Source organism: Amblyomma maculatum, chromosome 11 (assembly GCF_055883805.1).
Source record: "Amblyomma maculatum isolate TAMU_Amacu chromosome 11, ASM5588380v1, whole genome shotgun sequence".
NCBI lineage: Eukaryota > Metazoa > Arthropoda > Arachnida > Ixodida > Ixodidae > Amblyomma > Amblyomma maculatum.
In genome coordinates this window covers 115,147,458-115,168,871 of record NC_139354.1, presented here as the reverse complement: position 1 = coordinate 115,168,871, position 21,414 = coordinate 115,147,458, and the positions used below count along the sequence as shown (strand labels likewise).

At 44.2% G+C, this 21,414-nt stretch overlaps 2 non-coding genes across 2 annotated transcripts; one reads left to right on the top strand and one right to left on the bottom strand.

Annotated features, from left to right (window-relative positions):
* The first annotated feature begins 6,422 nt into the window (after window positions 1-6,422).
* On the top strand, window positions 6,423-6,496 carry TRNAT-AGU (transfer RNA threonine (anticodon AGU)). The gene has a single exon. It is a non-coding gene; the product is annotated as a tRNA-Thr (tRNA).
* A 5,960-nt stretch (window positions 6,497-12,456) lies between these two features.
* TRNAA-AGC (transfer RNA alanine (anticodon AGC)) lies at window positions 12,457-12,529 on the bottom strand. The gene has a single exon. It is a non-coding gene; the product is annotated as a tRNA-Ala (tRNA).
* Window positions 12,530-21,414: the final 8,885 nt, after the last annotated feature.

Here is a 21,414-nt window from a genome sequence, read left to right as displayed (position 1 = left end):
CTCCGCAGCCGCAACTGGTGCCTCTACTGTATGCTCCGGGCTTCCAGCTACCTCGTCATGTTCTCTTGCAAGCTACGGAAACCTATTCGTTGGTGCCGGTCCTAGCGCCCTGTTGCGTGCCTCCGGCACCGTTGGCAGCTGCCTCAGCCTCTTCCATGCCCATCAGCAGACATGACGATTTCTCCTTTGACTTAGACTCCGTCCCGCTGCGTAGGTAAAGACGCTGTCGGCATAAGCATGCCCGAACCCTCCGCATTGCGAGCACTGCTGAACCTTGAGGACGTGCCCCGTATCGCGACAGTGAAAAGGCACTTCATTGGACCCTTGGCCACCACAACGAGACTAATTGTGCCGAGAAGTATATCTCACGGAGGAGGTCGTCGACTTTATGCCTGTATTCAGCTCTAATTGCAGAGCTCTTTCCCTCGGCCCCTTCTTCTGCAAAACCTGAACTAGCCATTGCTCTCGAGTAACCTCAGTAACTTTACCAGAAGCTGCGAAGGTCGTCTTGATGTCATCGTCTCCCCCGCCATGCAGCTTCCAAAACAGCCGTATCCTAACCTGGATCAATAATGATGTTCGAAGAGCTTTTGCAATTCCTTCAAAACGAGAAGACGCTTGATCGCTTCCGCGCTACTTAAGATCACGGCGGAGTCGTGGTTGATTTGTATGCCCTGTTAAGGATGGCGACAACGAGACGAGCGCGAGAGCTACCGCTTTCAACCATCGAGACAAGAATTCCCCACCGGAAAGGAACGCGGGGTGTTCGGTTAGAAGGCGACAGCAGTCCAAGTAGGGCCATCGGAAAACACAAAGGCTCGAGTTTATCCCAGCGTCTCCCTCATGGGTCAGTACCCTCGAGGCGGTCACGCGGTCTTCCCCTTCGTCTGGCCGACAGCGCGCAGCGGCTCTTGCGTCGCAGACGTTTGTGCCCAGACCATAAGGCGCCGGCGGGCAACGCTTTTCCGATTCGTCTTGCCGACGGCGCGCGGTGGCTCGTTCGACACAGGTGTGTCCCAGACTACGCGACGCCAGCAGACTGCCAGCTCATCGTGTGCTGCCCTCTACACCGCCACCAGCGGCTTCCTCCTTCCCCCCCAAGACTAAACGTTTGAGGGGGCGTGTCTGTGAGAGTGAAAGTCTGTCAATTTGAGTGACATTAGAGTGATAAGGACACTCCCTCGACTACGAGCCCGCCCTTCACCTAGGGAACCTGCGGAACACGGACCCTTTAAAAACTACGTGTGTGTGCGGGCATTATCACTTCTTCCTCTCCGGAGCCCCTTCCTACTGCTCCTCCTGCAAATAAACCAAGTTTTCACCCTTCTTCTCCCAACTCCTTCGCTCAGCGGCACTTCTTCCTGAGGTGGAGCGGGCGTCGATGCGGCCGAGGATCCGTCCAGCGACACCCGTGTCCCACCTCTAACAGCCCCCAATTCCACCGCGTTTAGGAGAGCACCAGTCTTGACCCGCCCTAAATAGTCCCACTCGCACGTTGCCATGAAGAAACACTATGTTGCAAATACGTCCGGTGGGCAGCTGTAGCAAAATAATCTGGCGTTCATCTTTAGTCACCATCTTTAAGATCTAACCTGTTTCGGCGGCCGACATGGGCCACTATCGCTGGTTCGTTGAAGACATGATTCTCGTCTGTTCTCACCATTTTCCAGAAGTAGATAAAGATTGAGCTCCATCTCCTTTATATTTCTTTACTGCCTGTTTTATTATGAAAGCAGTACAACCAGCAAACAACATAGAGGTATGCCCCTGCCACTGTTCACGAGTAACGTCAATTCATTTTGCGTCGTTTTCCCTCTGAACTACACCCGCGCCGGGTAACGAGAAAAGCAAGGCATCACATTGTGCGGGCAGAGTTGCACAATCTTGGACGCTTCCAAGTACGCCCTATTGAGAAATGGCATCATATTTCGATCTTTATGATCTCTCCTGTGCTCGCTCTCGCTTTTTCACGTAAGCGCTTGTCCAGTGTGCGTTTCCAATCAGACGGAGGTAGCCGCTACACATTCATACACAGCCACTCTTTCCTCACTCAGTCCCCTCCGCACTCATATGCCACTACCTAGATGGAATAAAAGAGCACTGAATAAGGATAGAGGGGGGAAGCCTATGTTCGCAAGCCAAAGGAACGTTTCGGCAAGTAGACTTGTATTCGTCTGGGCACATACGACCAGTCCACTTGTCGAAAGGTTGGCTTGGCTTGCGAAATGATGCTCTCCCTTTAAACCCTAATTCAGCGCTCTTTCATATTGTGTAGCCATTATTTATCTCTTGTTCTACCCTAGATCCTTGCCCCCATGGAGTAATTCTTCATGTAAGAATATATTCAGTGACATAATTTGTTATGAATACATCATGTTGAAATAATAATAGTTGCTGAAAGTCGTATAAGAAATAATGACCGACCGCAGTTCCAGCTTAGCAAAACATTCCTGGTAAAAGAAATTACGAGAGAGAATTTCCTGGGTCTTGTGCACCTTCGCGGCTTTGTAGGCGATGTGAGTTCGTCGTTATACAGCATTCCATGCGCCTCTGGTACCTTGGTAGGAGAGCATATCTTGTAACATATATTCAGTGTTTTTTAAGTGACTGCATTTCGAAACATACGGTGGTGAAAACTTTTGTAATGCTCGTTTTCATAAATGTACAGTTCTGCGAAGGATTTGGCACATATTAATATGCCCTATCGGAGGCTTTCCCACATTTTAATATGCCCTATCGTAAAAATCGTAGCTAAGCCCCAGAAATAATCTTCCTTTCGACTCGACGATGGCGCCATGCTGTGTTTAAACTAGTTTTCAGTGACGTACGAGAGAAACGCACACCATTCCTAACGTAGGCTTTCAGAGCATACCTCCAAACGCTACATAGGCAGGCAGCATGCGCCCCGTCGAATCAATTCGTTTAATGGCTGTTCGCTTTTCTTATGAGTACTTATTCTCTGTTTCACGGAAATATTTACACAAATAATTGATATCTATGTTGTTTCCGCCACCCTGATATCATTCACTCTATTCTAATTGTATGGGGCATAATGTGTTAAAAATGGTGCGCAATATGCCGATCTCGCCTTCTACTAAATCCTTTTTCTTTAGACTTCATGCCAAACATCTGCCTGATAAAGGGTGCCTTCTCAAATAAAAATATTTTCGTTTCTTCTTTCAATTGTCGGCTATGTGATGCACCTGGAATCATCGAACACTGGTTTATTGCCTGAAAAGATACAACAGTATTTTGGGACGTTCTGCTAACAACACTGAAAAAATGTATTTATTTTGAATTCCTACAGTGTGCGTTACACAATGCCCACCGAACATGACCATGAACCCTTTGACATGATTTTCCTCCTTGGGCTGCACAGCATGTGGAGAACGCGTATGTTGGATCGGAATGCTGAGCCTCTCGTTTCGCCCAGTACACATTTCGGCCAGATGGTGCGCCAGCTTAAATACACTTACGAAGATAGTGACTATCAACCGGACTGGCTGCCATTGTTGATGTGTAGTCTTTCCTTGCCACCGCTTTAGTGAACTTGTACAAAGTCGTCATCTAGTTGTGTGGTATGGTGTGGTACAGGCATATTACTAGGTATGTAATAAATACCATGCTAAAGAAAATCCTGTCAATAGCGCAGTTGGTTAAGAGGTGGCCTGTAAGGGCTACCTGACTGCAGACATTCATAGGTTGCTGGTTCGTATCCGGCTCGAACGATGGTTACTTTTTTTTTCTGGAGGGAACTGGCATATCTCTTGAGGTTTTCTTTCCTGACATTGCAGGCGCACAGATTATGCAAAAAAAGATTTTATTAGGCTTTGCTAACGGCGCTCAATCAAGAGTTAGTAAACTGTACTACCATTCTTTCGCGCCACGAAAATGCAAGCAACGTGTTCTATTTGCTCACACATTTGCGAAAAGACTGATTTACTGAAAAAAAAAAACGTCTCAAGCCTTTTCCTCATTATGCTAGTTGAGCTGCGCTCGAAGTGACAAATTATAGAGGCGTTCGCACCAACAAACACTTTTATATGCTCCGTTGCCACAAAGACATAGATATGGATATTGTACATATTCTAATGTGGCAACAGTGAGAGAAGCTTGACCGAAGATAAGGCAGACGATTATTGCAGAAGAAAGTTTGTTTTTGTTTCTAAGTTAAAACTGCTCTGTCGCCAGTCGGAGTGGTAGCGACAATAGCTAAGCGAAAACGTTGGCCTTTATCCAAAACTAAATATGAAAGTATAGGGTAATTGAAACAGTTGTTTTAATTTCCTCGGCCTCGAGCTCAACGCAGGCAGGAAGTCTTGTGTTTTGTTGTTTTGTGACAGGTAGGAGAGTTTTAATGAATAATAATAACTCACCAGACAGTTCTGACCTCTTCGGTTTTCATATTTTAAAAATATATCGAAAGATACGTCATGAAGACTGGATGTACTATGTAATTTTGCACTGGCCCAATAAATACTAAGTATTTTACACCTAATAGCTACGTCCTCGCTCATGTAAGTGTTCCGGCTCCTCACTTCTACAGATAATCATTCGCATTTTGTATATTTGTGTTCATGTTCTGACTGAATGTTTATGGTTCACCTGTGCTCTTTATTTCTCGAACATTTGCTCGCTAGTACAGAAGTTTGTGCGCAAAGTTATTTATACAAAAGTATTTCGTAATTATGGGAGTAATTACCCAAGCACAGCCTTCCGGCCACAAAAAGAAGCTATGCAGCTTTTTTAGAAACTTCGAATCTCTTTTTTCTTTAACTACGAAGTTTCTGTGAAGGCTCTACAGATTTCTTTTGTAGCCGTAAGGCTGCGCTTGGGTGGATGCCAATGAGTAGCTACAGCCTTACTACAAATCGACTTCACCTTGGGGTTTCCCTTAAATATTTAAAAAAGATAGTTTCATTGTTTTTATTTGGTGTTTCTTTATAAATGGCGCCAAGAAATTCTTGTGAATATATTTTTTTCATTTTGTGGGTTTATTGATACCGTTTTTATTGTTCTTTAATTCATGTCTTTACTCTGCCGACGTAGAGCAGTGGATATGGTGTTTGGGTACTGTGCCCAAGGATGCGGGATCAATTCCTGGCCTGGGCGGCCGCTTTTCGGTGGAGGCGCAAAAGCTTGGCGCCCTTGTCCTGTGTGTTATCAGTGCACGGTAATGAACCCCAGGTGGTCTAAATTACCGGAGCCTTCAACTACGGCGTCTCTCATAACCTCAGTCGCTTTCACACTCCAAAAGCGAAACCAAACCTAATTCATGTATTTGTTTGTATCAATTTTGTTTTGAATGTGAGGTGAAGGTGCGTAGCTCGGGACATATGCATGAAGCTATATTATTCAGTTCCGTTCACAACCATGTGTGCTTAAATATGCACATTTCTATTGTAAAAGTGAGATTCGAGCTAGTTGGTAAAGCATGTTGGAAAATTAACAGCGCACACAAGGCAGGGACAAGGAAGACAACACCACAAACGCGGTCTTGTATATCGGTCAAACTAGCCGTTGCCTGAATGCTCGCTTACAAGAGCACAACTTGTCGTTGGGAAAACCGCCTTCTTCGAATCTTGTCAAGTACTGTATGGGATGCAGGGGCTGTAAACCTTTGCTCGATAAAACAACTGTCTTGTTTAGGCATCCAAATCATTTGACAAGAGAGGTATCAGAAGCTTATCGTATCTGCAAAAACCAGCCTACATTTGTTAGTGACCCATCCTTTGTAATGCATGAACGGGAGTTTTCATATCTGGACGCGCCTGCGTGATTGCATAAGTTTTTATGTTCGTTTTTTTTTTGCTTTGAGTATATATTTTCTGCGTTTGCGAATAAACGCTTTAGCTGCGAGCAAGCTCTTGTGGTGTTGTCTTCCTTGTCCCTGTCTTGTGTGCGCTATTAATTTTCCAACATGTAGATTTATTCTTTATTATTATTATATGTCTTATCATTCATGTCTCGTACATTTTTTCCCAATAAATCATAATTATTATTCACCTGCAATTACATTTGGAAGCGTCAATGTACATTGTACACATCAAAACAAACGTCACCAGGCAACAACGGTTTTGAGAAAACAATACAGGCGGTTTGTGAATGCTGTGCATCCAGACTAAAGAATGAAAGCTTTCATAGTGCTGCCAGGGTTGGCTGTTAGTTCTTAATCCCAACATTTCTTGCCGTTCATATTAAGCGATCTAAGTGCATGTCTTCCATTTCAAATGAGCTTGCCGTGGGGAGTCTCTACGGTATCTTTCCTGAGTCCTTCCTCTTGCGAAATGTTGCACAGAACAAGTTACATCGTTCGCAAAGACTGTGTTTCTTTTTTTTTTTTTTTTTTGCTTTTGAGATGAATTTGAACGCTGCTTGAGAGGGAGCGTGCGAAAATTGGAAGTATTTCCTGTCCTTCCGTCGGCGCCGTGGCTTAGTTGGTTAAAGCGCCTGTCTAGTAAACAGGAGATCGTGAGTTCGAATCTCGCCGGTGCCTCATTCCTTTTGTTTCTTTGCACCTTGCGGCTCGTTTTATTTTTACGCTTCTGTGTCGGACTGGCCGTAAAAAAAAAAAGGAGAGTACGGATGACTTGGTGTCCTGCACAGATGGCGCACAAGCCATTAGTGCAGCCCTCTTTATATATTTCATGACATCCGATGTGGCAATGGTCTTCACAGCTTCATCCTTGCATTCTAATTATATCCTATTCCTTCACGACTAACTTCATCCACATGTCTCTATGCTTAAGCTCCGCCTGAACAACGTGGTAGTTGGCAGTATTTGAAGATGATATAGAGTGCAACGTAAATAAAAGGAATTGGTTGCAAGGGGATGCCATAGCGCTTTCCTCCATTGATTTTTTATGTGAGTCAATGCCATTGTTCTGCACTATTGCTCTGCTGAGAAGAGTTCCGTTGTGTGGATGCAGGTGTATTCGTACGAAGTTTTCACGTACCGAGATTCGTCCAGCGACACTTTCCGAGTTATCAATCAGTTTGCCCCAAAACAACACTTTTTAGCGCAGAGCAATTTGGATTCACTGATTACACTGTACATGAAGTAAAAAACCCCGCTGGATGAAACACGCAAAATTATTTTTCAAGTACAAAACCATTGTTCACCTCCTAAAATAGAAAACAATTACAGAACAAGTGAAAAAAGTTACTCTCCTTTTTGTAGGGCACTAGGATATAAAATAAGGTACAGAATATAATTAGGTTTTGGTCTGTATTTTTGAGCTGCAAAATAACCTAAATTGGCTAGCGATAAGAGCGAAGACAAATGAACACGAATATACAAAATGCGAATGATTATCTGTAGAAGTGAGGAGCCGGAACACTTACATGAGCAAGGACGTAGCAATTAGGTGTAAAATACTTAGTATTTATTGGGCCAGTGCAAAATTACATAGTACATCCAGTCTTCATGACGTATCTTTCGATATATTTTTAAAATATGAAATAAGAAGAGGTCAGAACTGTCTGGTGAGTTATTATATTTCATTAAAACTCTCCTACCTGTCACAAAACAACAAAACACAAGGCTTCCTGCCTGCGTTCAGCTCGAGGCCGAGGAATATAATACAACTGTTTCAATTACCCTATACTCCGAGCTCGAACCAGCTGGACTCGAACCAGCAACTTATCGATGGCCAGTCCACCTCTTAACCAACTCAGCTATTGAAGGGAATTTTTTCTGAGCGTGGTATTTATTGTATGCCTTTAAATGCAGGAAGGAGCTGTATACATTATTTACAAAGTATTCAGCCTGTAGCACACGACACCACACAACTAGGTACGACTTAACACAATTTCTCTAAAAGGGTGGCAAGGAAAGGAAACACATCAACAATGGCAGCCAGTCCGGTTGATAGTCACTATCTTCGTAAGTGTCTCTAAGCTGGTGCATCATATGACCGAAATGTCTAATGGGGAAATGAGAGGCTCACCATTCCGATCCAACTTGCGCGTTCTCCGCAGGCTGTGCAGTCCAAGGAGGAAAATTATGTCAAAGGGGTCATGGTCATGTTCGGTGGACATTAAGTAACGCACACTGTAGGAATTCAAAATAGACTTTTTTCAGTGTTTTTTCCAGAACGTCCCAAAATAATGTTGCATCTTTTCAGGCAATAAAGCAGTATTCGGTAGTTTCAGGTGTATCACATAGCCGAAACTTAAAAATAAGAAACGAATTTTTTTTTTTTGTGAAGCCACTCTTTAACAGGCAGAAATTAAGCATGACGTTTAAAGAAAAAATTTTTAGTAGAAGGCGAGATCGGCACTTTTTCGTACCCTTTTTAACACATTATGCCCCTACAGTTAGAATAGAGTGAACGATATAAGGGAGGCAGGAACAAAATAGATATCAATTCTTCGTATAAGGTTTTCCGTGAAACAGAGAATAAGTACTCATAAGAAAAGCGAACTGCCAGAAAACGCACTGAATCGATGGGACACACGCTGCCCACCGATGTGGCCTTTGGAGATATGCTCCGAATGCCTACGTTAATGAAGGGTGTGCGTTTCTCTCGCACCTCACTGAAAACTAGTTCTAACAGAGCATGACGTCATTGTCCAGTCGAAAGGAGGATTATTTCTGGGGCGTAGCTTAATATATCTTTACGATTGGGCATATTAGGGTGTGCGAACGCCTTAGCAGAACTATACAGTATTGAAAACGAGCATTACAAACGTTTTCACCACCTTTTGTTTCTAAATGCAGTTATTTAAAAAACACTGAATATATGTTACAAGATATGCTCTACTACGAGGGTACCAGGGGTGCTAGGAATGTTGTATGACGACGATGTCACATTGCCTACAAAGCCACGAAAGTGCCCAAGATCCAGGAAATTCTCTCTTGTAATTTCTTTTACCAGGAATGTTTTGCTAAGCTTGAACTACGGTTGGTCGATTTTTCTGATAAGACTTTTCAGCAACTGATATAATTTCAACTTGAAGAATTCATAATTAAATTATGTCATTGAATATATCCTTACACGAAATATGTCTCCATGTTGGCAAGAATCCAGGGTAGAACAAGACAGATAATGGCTACACAATATGAAAGAGCGCTGAATTAGGGTTTAGAGGAAGAGCCTCATTTCGCAAGCCGAGCAAATGTTTTGACAAGTGGACTGGTCGTATGTGCCCAGACTAATACAAGTCCACTTGCCGAAAAGTTCCGTCGGCTTGCGAACAGAGGCTTTACCCCACTACCCTTGTTCAGTGCTCTTTCATTTCATCTAGGTAAGTGGCATATGAGTGTGGAGGGGACTGAGTGAGGAAAGAGTGGCAGTGTAAAAAGGTGTGTAGCGGCTACCTCCCTCTGATTGGAAACGCACACTGGACAAGCGAGGCGCTTACGTGAAAAAGCGACAGCGAGCACAGGAGCGGTCATAAATAGTGAAATATGATGCCATTTCTCATTCGGGCGTACTTGGAAGCGTCCAAGATTGTGCAACTCTGCCCGCACAATGTGATGCCTTGCTTTTCTCGTTACCCGGCGCGGGTGTAGCTCAGATGGAAAACGACGCAGAATGAATTGACATTACTCGTGAACAGTGGCAATGGCACGTCCCTATGTTGATTGCTGGTTGTACTGCTTTCGTAATAAAGCAGCCAGTAAAAGAATAAAAAGGAGGTGTAGCTCAGTCGTTTTCTACTTCTGGCCACTGGTGTGAACGAACGGATAATCATGGGCTCCAATGAGCCAGCGAGAGTGGCCCATGTCGGCCGCGAAACAGGTTAGATCTGAAAGATGTTGACTAAAGATGAATACCATTTTATTTTGCTACAGCTGCCCATCGGACGTATTTGCAACATAGTTTTTCTTCATGGCAACATGCGAGTGGGACCATTTAGGGCTGGCCAAGACTGGTGCTCTCCTAAACGCGATGACATGGGGGGCATACAAATCAACAACGACTCGGCCGTGATCATTAGCAGCTCGGTGGCAATCAAGCGTTTTCTCGTTTTGAAGGAATTGTAAAAGCTCGTCGATGCATCATTATTGATCCAGAGGACCAACAGGTTAGGATACGGCTGCTTTGGAAGCTGCATAGCGTGGAGACGATGACACGAAGACGACCTTCGCAGGTTCTGGAAAAGTTACCGAGGTTACTCGATAGCGCTGGCGTGTTCAGGTTCAACACAAGAAAGGGCCGACGGAAAGAGCCGTGAAATTACAGCTGAATGCAGGCATAAAGTCGACGACTTCCTCTACCAGATATGCCTCTCAGCACAGCTAATCTCGTTGTGGTGGCCGAGGGTCCAATGCAGTGCCTTTTCAGTGCCGCGGTACTGGACACGTCATCAAGGTTCAGCAGTGCTCGCAATGCAGACGGTTCGGGCATACTTATGCCAACAGCGTCTGTACCTACGCAGTGGCACGGAGTCTAGGCAAAGGAAGGATTGTCATGTCTGCTGATGGGCATGGAAGAGGCTGAGGCAGCTGCCAACGGTGCCGGAGGCGCGCAACAGGGCGCTAGGACCGGCACCAACGAATAGCTTTCTGTAGCTTGCAAGAGAACATGACGAGGCAGCTGGAAGCCCGGAGCATACAGTAGAGGCCCCAGTTGCGGCTGCGGAGAAGTCGCAGAGAAGTCGTCGAAGGGAAACGGGAGCCCTCCGCTGGACGAGCCGTCGATATCAATGGAGAGCGTCGACGCAACGCGAACGGACAACACCAGCGCGTCCCTGCGTCCTGCCTGACCAAACGAACGCATGCACGAACCGGGGACGACGGAGACAAGGCGGCTGTTGCTAACAACCAGGAGCCGCCTGCATAAGCAAGTTGAGGACAGCGACAATCTTAGAAGCCGCGGCAAAATGCCGCGACAGAAAGGAGATCTGCCGACGAACCACCATCGGAAAAGGGTGGTGCTTGCCCATCCGTTGCGCCGCCACGTCTCCCGCCTTACTAGGCGCAAAAGGTAAGCACTATATTTCCGACTTCTCAATTCTAAAACATAAGTTTGCGTTTGATGTAAACACCAATGTCCATCAGAGTTTTCTAAGTGTTACTTATATGTTGATAAGCCATCACTCTCCATGACACTGCTTCCAATCTGCTTCAGCGTTTATGCAGAGATGGGAATAATGCTATATACGACAGTAGATCTCAAACCAATGCAAGATGTGCCTAGTTAATGCACTGAAGTTGTTTTCAAGGTTACCACGCCGCCTTCCGTTGTTCGACATTTTGTTTGGATTTTCCACCGCTTGCCCCCCCCCCCCCCCCACACACACACACACTGCTCCTGCGATGGGGATGAATGTCACAAAGCTTGGCATATTCATTATGCAGCTCTCTTTCAGTAAAATCAGCCGCCATTATGATGGTACACCCATAGTAAAGTACAGTTGTAATAGTGAAGTTAAAAGCCATTATCGCACATAGGGCTCGTAGTCGCATCATGATTTGGGAGGCAATTTTCCTTTGTTCCGTAAACGAGAGTTAAGGTCCTGAGCATGTTCTTGTTGACTCAGCTTAACAGTGTTTACTTGTCAACGAATTCGAAAATGCATTGCATCATCGGGACATATCATCGCGTTATGTGCTAGCATGAAATCCTGTGTTTAGCATGCATATTGTTTTCAGAGCTCGTAAGGACATTTTACGCACTGTATGGAGAATGGACGCAGCCCTTCACATTTTTATCCCTTCCCTGTAGAACCACTGTGGCAAGTTTACCGTAACAGCCTGCCTAGAATTAGCATTCCAGCTTCGAAAGAAATGCTTTGTTCGGCGAAGTAAATCATAGAGCTGGATGGTTAGTCATAATGAAGCAACCTCACATATCAAGATACTTTGTTGGGCGAGTTGGTACTTATTCATTATTAATATAAACAGCGCAAACACGAAGACAAAGGACAAGATAAAAGAAAGCCACAGTACAAGCTCTGACTCACAACTATGCCTAAGCCCTCTACTCCAAGGCCCAGAAAAAACAAACATGAAGAAAACGAAACAGTCACGTGAAACAACCTCTGGGTTAAAAAAGAGGTGTCTTTTTTACGTGATTTTTTGTGCAGCAGGTGAACCCAGGGGTTGTTTCACGTAACTGTTTCGTTTTCTTCATGTTTGTTTTTTCTGGGCCTTGGAGTAAAGGGCTTAGGCATAGTTTTGAGTCAGCGCTAGTACTGTGGCTTTCTTTTATCTTGTCCTTTGTCTTCGTGTTCGCGCTGTTTAAATTAATAATGAACCTCACATATGACTTCACTACTAAGAAGAAAGATTGGACGGCAGAGAAAAAACGCTTAGTACTACGTCAGATGGCGGTGTATATAGACATTGCATATAAAAAAACGCAGTATGTAATATAATACTCGACACCCTTTATATATTTACTGGAAGTGGAACATATCTGTACATAGGGAAGTCACGAGTTTTGAACTGACAGAAACACCCTGTTGCCGGACATGCGATCGAAGAAGAAAAAAGAATGAGATCCATGGAGGTGCTGGGTATCGATCCCAGTACCTCTCGCATGCTAAGCGAGCGCTCTACCATGTGAGCTACACCCCCAGACACTCTCAGGTCGGTAACAAGACAACGCCAAGAGCAGGAAGCAGAGTGGGAAAAAGATCTAGGTCGAACGACTCCGACTGAAAAGCACATAAAAAAAAACTGGTTGCGAGTGGAATCTTCACTAGCGCTCAATTGCAATTCCATGAGTGTTTACTCTTTCGCTTGGAAGTGATGGTATTGAGAGTGTAAGTCGGGTCCTGTAGAGAAAAGGCCCGGTAGAAAGGATTAAAGTTAGATCAATAACCACGAAAGCCAATATACAATAATGGATCTGCGGGCACCCACCACGAAGTTGTGGGTGCCCGCAGATTTCTTCTTAAAATTTCTTTAAGGGCCCGTATCAAAAAACGGAGGTTGTGATCGATGCAAATTTTTGTGTCACTGATAGTGGCGGCGCCCGCGGCCTTTAAAGGACATGTGCCTATGTTGCAAACTTTCAGTCAGCCCACTGGGCTGCCGGACTAGGGTGCCACCAGACTCCTTAAAGTTACATGAATAAATAAAATTTTCAATGAATTTATGAATCGCAACAGTTTGATAAAAAAACTGGTTTAATGATCCCTGCCATTGTAAACTATAACAACTTGTTTTCCATGACAGCATAATGCAGCTGTTTAAAGAAATCTTGTTAGAGCAACAGACGCTGCGAAACGATGCAGACGATAAGCAAGCACATTTAGTCATACACAACAAACAACAAATCAGAATACAACAATATAGAAACTAGAGTAAATTGAGCCGGGAAAGCTTTAATCTTTTTTTCTGAAACTCGAATAATGCAGTCAAATAATTGAACCCTTTAAACAAGACAATTCCGTGGGTTATTTCAAACGGACGGTAGTATTTGCCGGTCGTAAACTTATTGGTGCTTGTTTTGTGGCGAAAAGATGGAGTTGGTAAATAATGTTAATGAGCTGTAAGGAATTTCATAAATAGTGGAAGTAGTAATATGTTACCAGATCGTATATATTGAAGGCACTGAGTGCGTCATTATTTGATCCATATTGCCTTATTGAATATTAAGGTCGAATGCAATGAATAATCGTATCTTCAAATGGATCTAGCGGAAAGTATGTAAACACTTCGTCAAGAGGGTAGAGCATAGGCGGTCGTATTCAGAGCTGTCTGGTAGCGCTGATTTAGTGCTAGTGGAGTTTCTTCCCTTTTGAGAGGGCAGGACGATTAAATCCTACCATCAAGAGATTCGGAACACTGGAAATGCATTACAGGCCACACGAAAGGCTTCAGACGCTGACCCCCTGGGCTCTACACTGTTGACAAACACTGTACATCAGGTACAAGCAGTGCAAGAAATATTTTGGCATTTAAAAAGTGCATGAAGGCTTTATGAGGTTTTTTAATTACTGAACGGTGGAGCAAATAAAAATCTAGATGGATACCTCTCACAACACTTGGAACTTCTCTAATCAGCGTGTGCTGAATTTGCCTCTTGTCATAAATTTCAATCAACTGGTGAGCAACTTTTATTCTTTCTGACTAGAAGGGCATGAAAATGTGTCAAGATTTAATGTATTTGAATTCACCATTTACCACGTATATATTTTTGCACGTTTATGTTTACTTTAGTAATTGAGGCTAATACTAGTGTCTTTTTATATAATGGGCCGCTTAGTTCGCCTTTTTAGCAAATTAGCTATAAATATTAATATTTGTTAGCAAATGTTCGATAATTGCAGCACTGTACTCCGTTAATCTCGTAGGTGAGTAAACGAGGCACATGTAGCCTCAACTCGTACAAGAGAAACTTATTTACAAGGTAGTAAAAGTTTCACTGCAAAGTGAATAACAAAATCCCGTGTAAAGTTTACAGATGCACTGTCAATAAAATAAGGAAGCGAGCGGTGAAAATCAATGACAAAAATAAATGGACTTCCCTTAGTAAGATACCTAATGAGTCTTTTCTCTTCTCCGTAGATCGTCGTGTTCGCACTCATCTATTAATTAATAGAAAACATCAACCAACTAGCCCCAACCAAAAGTTCATTGAAGTTTTTCCGGAGTATTGTTATGTCGAGTTTACCGCTCTAGATTCAGGCATGGTCATTTAGAAAGGGCGCAGTAGAGATCAGATATAATTTAGGCTGCTGGGATTTGGGAGTCGTAAAGGTTTGCGTAACATCGCACAATTCGTGCGTTTTCATGTGTTTCACCTGATTTTTAACGCCGCAACCGCGGCTAGGAATCAACAGTGCACTTCGAATTTGAGAGGTAGTCAAATATACGATATTGCGAGGCATGTGAGGCCTAATTTTAGTGTGTGAAAGGACTCATAATGCTGAAATACTCTCGAGTCCTATCGAAACTCTTGTTCATAAACTCGGTTTCTTGCCATTAATTTAATGCCCTTAAATTAACCACTGTATGCTTCAATAGAAAAGTGACATGGCAGCACAGCTTTTGTGTAAACACTACAAACGGTTTGTGCATGCGGTGCGTTTTGATTGAAGCTTGGAAGTTTTCATTTTACGATCTATGCGCGCCTTTAATTAATCGCTACATTTCTTTCTGACCTTATTGGTCGATCTATGTGCGTGCCTTCAATTGTAAACGAGCTTGCCGAAGAGAATCTCTATTTGGTATTCTTCGTGACTCCTTCGTCTTGCGAAATGTTGCATAAGAACCAGTTACACCATTGGCAAAATCGATGTTTTCTTCTTCACATTTCAAAATGTGTTGAACGCTGTTTCAGGGGGAGCTGGTATATAATTAGATATTCATTTCCTCCATTCGTCGGCGTCGTGGCTCAGTTTTTTTTCTTCAAGGAGAAACAACTCGACGATGGTGGGAACCGAACCCACGACCTCCAAATATCGCGTCCGGTGCTCTAAGGGGGGGGACCGAGGACCCTCATTTCCCCTTCATTTATCTACTTGCAGCTTACGGGGATCTCGGTTCTGGCACACCAGAAGCCATCGGTAGCGTAAGAGGGTTCTAGCACAGCTTTCGCCCTCGCTCTTGATCACGTTCTACGTGACGCTGGTGGTAAGACAGGACGTTCCACGTCCACCGCTATGGTTGAGGGTGGCGCCGGTGAATACTTTAATGCTAATGCTAGATTTCTGTGAGCGACACGATCTAGTTATAGTAAATAGAGAAACAAAATGTGAAGGCCAAATCACGTGGGAATTCCGCCAAATCACGTGGAAGGTCACAGAAATGAAAATGGACGAAGAAGGGGAGTGTAGACTGGGAAGTGATTATAAACGTATTGGTCTGCAGATGGGACACTCGATGAGAAGAGAAACGGAACTTAGACAAAAAGTAAACAAAATTAAATGACGATCAAATAGCGCAGATAGCAGCAGACATAGAGGAAGCAATAGAGAAAAGCCCCATGGAAGACTGGGATTATGAACAGGTAGAACTACTCACAAGGAGGAAAATTAAGGAGGTTAAAGTAGCAAACCCTGGATTGGAAAGAGGAAGCCACGGAGCTGGTGGAATAAGGAAATCAGGGAAGCTATTGAGCAACAACGGGCGGCTTCAAGGGAACACCGAGTGGTAAATAAAGCACAGGTATCTGAGGAGGAAATCGACCAAAAATGGGAATCATATCGACCAAAGAAACTTGAGGTACAGGACCTCGTCCAAAGCAAAATAAGGCAGTCCACCGATCGCTGGATGGCTGGCATACACTATGCCTCTAGAGGCCGAGCAAGAAAATTCTGGAAACATATAAGCTGGCTAGGGAAGAAGAATCAAAGAAAGCAGGATCGGATTCAAGATAACAAGGGAAATTGTTTAAAGGGAGACAACGCAGTGAACTACATTACATCAGTTATAGCCGAGTCATTTAAGAGCGACGATAGGGTAATCTCCGCAAATCAGGAAGCAACACAAGGTAGCAGAATAGAAAGCAGCTAAGAACTGACCAATCTAAACTGAGAAAGGCAGCAAAAAATATTCCTAAAAACACATCTACAGAAATATATAAAATTCCGATCAAACTGATTAATGAACTTGGTCCAAAAAGTAAGGAAACGTTGTTAAAAGCTCTGGAAACAGTCATAAAAGCAAATTCCGGACAGCTGGTGGCAGAGTAAAATGAATTTGATTTATAAAGCGAAAGGAGAAAGGATGCACATAGAATCCTACAGGACGATTACCATAACACCTGTTATATATAGGTTGGCCATGCAGGCGGTGAAATTAAAGGTGCAAGCATGGGTAGAAAGTGACAAGATACTCGGAGAACTTAGAACGGCCTAAGAAATGGTAGGCGCTTAGATGATAGCCTGTTCGGGCTTACCCAATGCATCGAAATATCTAGAGTGGAAAATAGACCTTTGTATTTTGCCTTCCTGGACATTAACGGGGCGTACGACAACGTAAACAGGAAACTCCTCTGGAATATAATAAAAGAAGGAGGTATCGGGTATGAGATAATAGAGTTCATACAGGAAATGTACCGGGATAACAAAGTAGAAATTACATGGGAAGGGATAAGAAGTGCTGAAGATGTAAAAGTATGCAAAGGATTAAGACAAGGATGTCCTCTATCACCGCTGCTGTTCATGCTTTATATGATAAACCTGGAACGGAGGATACAAGACAGTAACCTAGGTTTTAACCTGCCATATAGATTAGGTGGAAAGGCGGTAGAGCAGTGCCTCCCCGGTTTTATGTATGCAGACGATATTGTGCTGCTAGCTGGCAGTCTGGAAGAATTGCAAACTCTAGTTAAGTATTGCGGAGACGAAGGGGACGCTCTAGGCTTCAGTTTCAGCGCAGTTAAGTCGGGTCTGATGATTTTCAACGGCTCAACTGATCAGGGTGTTAAAATACAAGGCCATGAAATACCCAGAGTAGCAGAATATAAATATCTGGAGGTATGGCTAAACGAAGGACTGACATACATTGGAAAGCATGAGCAATCACCTAAGGCCCAAAGGGCGAAGGAATGCCGGGATAATGAAGCATAGGGCATTGTGGGGATACAACAGGTGTGAATTTTCGAGGGGTTTTTGGAAAGGAATTATGGTGCCCGAGCTTACTTCTGGAAATGCGGTTTTGTGCCTAAAATCGCCCCGCCGGGTGGTGCAGTGGTAAGACGCCCGACTACTGTGCCGGAGTTCCCGGGATCGAATCCCGGCCTCGGCGGCTGCGTTTCAATGGAGGCGAAACGAAGAGGCGTCCGTGTGCTGTGCGATGTCACCGCACGTTAAAGATCCCCAGGTGGTCGAAATTACTCCGTAGCCCTCCACTACGGCCCCCCTTTCTCTCTATCCACTTTCACTCCCACCTTCATCCCTTCCCTTAAGGCGCGGTTCAGGTGTCCACAGAGCAAGTGTGACAGATACTGCGCCTTTCCCTTGCTATGAACCAACCCCGACCCCCAACCCCCCTAAAATCAGAGGTACAATCGACATTAGAAATAAATAAGAGAGCCGTTGGACACTAAGCACTAGGTGCCCACGGCAAAACCAGAAATGAGGCGGTACAGGTAGATACGGGCTGGGCATCTTTCGAAGTATGGGAAGCTCAGAGTAAAATATTATATGAGGTATGCCTGAGGAAATTGGACAGTAACAGAAGGGCAGCTAAAGTATTTATATACCTGTACATAAAAAGCGCTGACTCACAATGGATGGAAAAAAACTAGGAAACTAACTAGTAAGTAGGTTAGTCACAAGGACGGACAAATAAAGAGCATTAAGTAACAGGTGAAAAACACAGAAGGCAAAAATTGAATAAATTCGATGGAAAAGAAACAGAGTGTGGAATTATACCGAAAGTGGAAAATGCAGATCAGGAAGGAAGCTTTCTTTGATAACTCAAGAAGCAGTGCCCTACTTTTTGAAGCTAGACCAGGGTTCCTTAGAACACGCAGCTACAAAAAAATTTAACAATGAAGATGACGCATGGGCTGTATGTGGAAACTCCAGTGAAACAATTGACCATATTATACTCGAATGTAATGGCATCCATCAGGAAGTTGATGTAGGCGCAGTCACTGTTCCTGAAGCTCTGGAATTTAGAGATACCAGTGGCCGGGTGAATAAAACGGCGGTAGAAACTAGCAAAAAACGACTTGAAGATTATTGGCTTAAAAGCAGAGAAGTGACATGTTAAGAATGTAGAAACGAAAATTTAATAAATAGAATGATGGTTTACTTAACCAACCTAAATCAATAATTAAGATATAGGGAGAAAAATGAGCACGATAGCTGCTGCTACCACCCCGTTTCAATGGGGACGCTCCTGTATTCCATCCATCCATCCAAGGTTCGTATACAGACAACATTAATACCCAAGAAAGTAGCAGGTGGGACAGCGGCCTATGTAGCTCAGTTGTAAGAGCACCGGACGCGATATTTGGAGGACTTGGGTTCGGTTTCCACCATCGACACGTTGTTTCTCCGTCTAGTTTGTGTTTAATTATCTTTCCCCTAAACAGATTACATTACTAATTTATGTGATTACCGAAGCAAAAATTAAAAAAGGAAAAGTACAATCCCCAATGCTTTCCTTGGCCTCGCCGACTGTTGGCATCTTTTCTTCATACATTATAACCAGCACCCTCATTTCCCCTTCATTTACCTGCTTCTAGCTTACGGGGTCTCGGTTCTGGCAGTCTTGAAGCCATAGCCAGCGTAACAGGGTTTTAGCACAGCTTTCGCCCTCGCTCTTGATCACGTTCTACGTGACGCTGGCAGTAAAATAGGACGTTCCACGTCTACACCCATGGTTGAGGGTGGCGCTGGTGAACACTCTCAAGGTTCGTATACAGACAGCAATAATACCCAAGAGAGTAGCAGGTGGGACCGCGGCCGATGTAGCTCAGTTGTAAGAGCAGTTCAGTTCAGTTCAGTCGTTCAGTCGTGTCCGACGCTTCGTGACCCTATGGACTATGCCACGCCACGCTTTCCGGTCTCTCACTCTCTTCCTAACATCACATAACTTCATCTGCAGTGCCTCGAGAATGCCATCTAAACATCGCGTTCGCTGTCTACCCCTTCTCCGGCGACCCTCAACCTTTCCCAACATCAAATCTTTCTCCAGCGACTCCTCTCTTCTCATCAGATGACCAAAGGAGCTGAGCTTTAACTTTAGAATTTGACCCTCCAATGAACAGTCAGGGTTTATGGTCGACAATATCGACTGGTTTGATCTTCTGGCAGTCCAAGGAACTCTCAAGAGTCTTCGCCAGCACCACAATTCAAACGCGTCAATTCTTCGGCGGTCAGCCTTTTTCACAGTCCAACTCTCGCTTCCATACATCACAACTGGAAATACCTTAGCACGAGTTATACGGATCTTGGTTGGCAGACTAATGTCTCTGCTCTTTACTAGGCGGTCGAAGCTAACCATTCCTCTCTTTCCCAGAAGCAGGCGTCTCCTAATTTCATGGCTGCAGTCTCCTTCCGAGGTAATCTTGGAGCCCAAGAACAGAAAATCTGTCATAACTTCCACTTCTTGTCCATTGATGCTCCAGGACTTGATAGGGCAAGACGCCAAGATCTTTGTCTTTTTAATGTTCAGTTTAAGCCCAAACTTCTCACTCTCTTCTTGTACGAGCATCAGAAGTCTCTTGAGTACCGCTTCACTTTCTGCCATTTAAAGTGGTATCATCCGCATATATAAGGTTGTTGATACGTTTTCCAGCAATCTTCACTCCAGCTGAAGACTCTTCCAGACCGGCCTTCCTCATGATGCACTCTGCATATAGGTTAAATAGGCAGGGCGACAGTATGCAGCCTTGCCTCACTCATTTCTCGATCGGAAACCAATCAGTAAGACCATGCCCAGTTCTGACCGTGGCCTCTTACCCGTCATACAGGTTCCTGAGGAGACAGATGAGGTGAATTGGAACTCCCATCTCTTGGAGAGCTTGCCACAATCTGCTGTGATCTACGCAGTCAAACGCTTTCACATAATCAATAAAGCAGAAGTCGATGGGTTTCTGGAACTCTCTTGCTTTTTCCATGATCCACCGAAGGTTGGCAATATGGTATATAGTTCCTCTGCCCTTGCGAAACCCAGCTTGCACGTCCGGAAGCTCCCGATCCACATACTGCTGCAGCCTACCTTGGAGGATTTTCAACATCACCTTGCTAGCATGCGAAATAAGCGCGATCGTGCGGTAGTTGGAACAATCTTTGGCACTGCCTTTCTTTGGAATGGGGATGTAAACTGACCTCCTCCAATCCTGTGGCCACTGCAGGGTTTCCAAATCTTCTGACATAATGTATGCAGAATGTTAACAGCGTTATGGTTGAGGTTTTGAAGCAACTCAGCTGGAATGCCATCAATTCCCCTAGCTTTGTTCTTAGCAAGGCTGGCTAAGGCCCATTCAACTTCACTCTTCAGGATGCCCGGCTCGAAATCAGTAATCACAACCGTCTTATGTTGGGTTTGCACCTCCGGGTCCTTCTTGTAAAGTTCCTCTGTGTATTCCTGCCACCTCTTCTTTATCTCTGAGGCTTCAGTGAGGTCCTTGCCTCGTTTGTCCTTTATCACGCCCAGCTTAGCACAGAAGCTTCCTTTGATATCTTTGATATTCTGATACAGAGCTCTTGTGTTCCTTAATTGGCTAAATTGTCCTCAACTGCTTGGCACTGTATGTTCAGGAAGGCATTCTTATCTCTCCTTGCTATTTTCTGAAAATCTGCATTGAGAACCTTGTATCTTTCTCTTTCCCCCATAACTTTTGCCATCCTTCTTTCCTCAGCTATTTGCAAAACCTCTTCAGATAACCAGTTTGCTTTCTTGCATTTATTTTGCTTTGGAACTACCTTATTAGCAACTTCATTTATTATATCACGAACATCAGTCCACATCTCTTCGGGCTCTCTGTCTTCTAGATCTAATTTATGAAACCGATTCCTTACTTCAACAGCATATTCTAATGGATTTTGATC